The sequence below is a fragment of the Phyllobates terribilis genome, unplaced genomic scaffold (genome assembly GCF_046119375.1).
Source record: "Phyllobates terribilis strain yellow unplaced genomic scaffold, ASM4611937v1 Scaffold_11__3_contigs__length_659146591, whole genome shotgun sequence".
Taxonomy (NCBI): domain Eukaryota; kingdom Metazoa; phylum Chordata; class Amphibia; order Anura; family Dendrobatidae; genus Phyllobates; species Phyllobates terribilis.
The window spans coordinates 204,743,701-204,746,668 of NW_027362771.1; positions in this window are offsets into that span (position 1 = coordinate 204,743,701).

The following is a 2,968-nucleotide window of genomic DNA, read 5'->3' on the forward strand; positions in this document are numbered from 1 at the left end:
ATCATGGGGAGAGAGATTGTCGGCCCCTTTAGGATCCCTGAAGGGGTAAAGATGAACTCCATAATGTATATGGAGTTTCTCAAACTGCACTTCCTGCCATGGTTCAAGAAGAAGAACCGTGTATTCCACAGCAAGATCATTTTTATGCATGATAATGCACCGTCTCATGCTGCACATAACACATCTGCATCTCTGGCTGATATGGGCATAAAAGGGGACAAACTTATGGTGTGACCCCCATGCTCCCCTGACCTCTACCCCATTCAGAACCTCTGGAGCATCATCAAAAGGAGTGTCTATGATGGCGGGAGGCAGTTCACATCTAAGCAACAGCTCTGGGAGGGTATTCTGTCCTAATGCAAAACAATTGAAGCAGAAACCATCCAAAACCTGACAAATTCAATGGACAAGAGAGTTCAGAAGCTCCTTTCGAACAAGGGGTCCTATGTGCAAATGTAACATCACCTAGAATAAAGTTTTGAGTTGAAAACTGTTTGATTTCAGTTTCTAATAACCTGCTAATGCTTATAATTTCAAAAATGACCATTTTTTTGGTCTTTATTAAAATGAAAAGGTTGATCGAAGAGTGTGGGGGATCTAAGAGTGTGGCAACCCAGTAGTCAGGATTACTTCGAATTCTGACAATCTGAGGGTCATGTTGCAGGTAGTGCAGCAAGAAGGCACTTATGTGTCTTGCGCATCTCGGAGCCCCAAAATTATTTTCCGGACTAGATGCAGCTAAAAATTATTATTAATTTTAAATCTGGTGGAGCTTAGTATAGATGGCCTAATAGAATAAGTACTGCACACTGCTACAAAGCCTAAATTATTTTCCAGCCAAGATACAGATAAACATGATTAGTAATTTTAAATCTGGTGGAGCTTAGTTTAGATGGCCTAATAGAATCAGTACTGCACACTGCTACAAAGCCCAAATAATTTTCCAGCCAAGATACAGATAAACATGATTAGTAATTTGAAAGCTTAAAATGGTTGGTGAGGTGATTTTAACCAATCATCAAGCTTTTAAACTCCCCAGGATGACACAGGGGTAGAAAAGTCATTTCGGATCCATGATTTGTTCATCTTTATAAACGTGAGTCTGTCTACATTATCAGTGGAGAGCCTCGTGCGCTTCTCTGTCAGCACACCACCAGCAGCGCTGAACACACGTTCAGACAGAACGCTGGCTGCGGGGCATGACAAGATCACCAAGGCGTAAGTGGCTAGCTCCGGCCATTTATCCAGATTGGAAGCCCAAAAAGAGCAAGGGTCCAGTGACACAGTCATGGCTTCAATGTTTACTTGGAGATTCTCCTGTACCATCGTCTCTAGGCGTTGACTATGTGTCAGACTTCTTGTCTCCTGTGGCCATGCAAAGGATGGGCTAAAAAAGTGGTGAATTGATTCCGCAAAATTGATGTTACCAGCAGATACTGTGTTTCTGTTACGGTTTGAGTGCTGAACACTCGACGGTCCCACGGTTGGCAAGTTGGAACTGTGAGATTCAGTACGTGCACCACTGGTGTTTTGTGGAAAAGCACATGTAAGATTCAGCAACAGTCTCTGCTGATACTCCTGCATGCGTGCATCCCTTTCTATGGCAGGAATAATTTCTGCAAATTTACTTTTGTACCGGGGATCTAACAGTGTGGCAACCCAGTAGTCAGGATTATTTCTAATTCTCACAATTCGAGGGTCATGTTGCAGGTAGTGCAGAAATAATACACTCATGTGTGTTGCGCATCCAGGAGCACCAAGTCCCTGTTGTGTTGGTGGCGAGGTAACAATCATACTTCCTTCCTCTGTCCTCTCCCCCCAACCTTGCACAACAGAAATGTGATCAAGGTCTCCCTCATCTGATGAGTCTTCCATCAGTTCGTCCTCCATTTCTTCCTGGGCTCCTGCACCTTCCTCACTAGTTTGGCTGCTACCATGCGCCCTGGTAAAACCATCTCCCCCACCCTCATATGCCTGCCGCCTTGGTGCTGCCGACCGTCTGGACCTTGCAGATGTTAGCCCTTCCGCATACAACTCCTCCTCCTCTACTTCCTCCACCTCCTCTTGTGCCACCACCTGACTCAGAATTCTGTTTAACATGTGCTCCAGCATGTAAATCACCGGAATAGTCATGCTGATAATGGCATCGTCAGCACTAAACATCTTCGTCGCCATTTCAAAACTGTGCAGAAGGGTGCATAGGTCCCTGATCTGAGACCACTCCTCCAGCGTGATTTGCCCCACCTCTGGATCTCGTTGGCCCAGGCTATACGTCAGAACGTATTGCACCAGGGCTTGTCGGTGTTTCCACAGTTGCTGCAACATGTGCAGAGTTGAATTCCACCGGGTAGGCACATCGCATTTTAGCCGGGAAAGTGGCAGGCCCAACGACTTCTGAAGAGATTTAAGTCGCTGAGCTGCGGGATGCGAACAGCGGAAGTGAGCACACAGTGACCGTGCCCTCTGCAGAAGGCCATCTAGCCTGGGATAGTGGGCTAAAAATTGCTGGACAAACAGGTTCAACACGTGAGCCATACAAGGCACGTGTGTGACATTTCCCCGGCGAAGGGCCGCATCTAGGTTTGCAGCATTGTCGCACACGGCCTTCCCTGGTTTCAGGTCCAGTGGAGACAACCATTCATGAAATTGGTTCTCCAGAGCTGACCACAACTCCTCAGCTGTGTGACTCACATTTCCCAGACATTTCAAAGTAAAAACCGCCTGATGACGTTGAGCCCTACTGCCAGCATAGTAAGGAGGTGTGCAGGATCCCTTCTGCGCAGTTAGAAAGCTTGTGGCATGACCAAACAGGCTTTGGGTGCAGGTGGAGGACTGAGAGGAGGTTGAGGAGGCAGAAGCAGTGGAGGAACTTTGAGATAAAGAGGATTGATGCACAACTCGTGGGGACTGCAAGACTTGGACAGCAGCCCCTTGTCCTGCTGTCACCATAGTTACCCAGTGCCCAGTC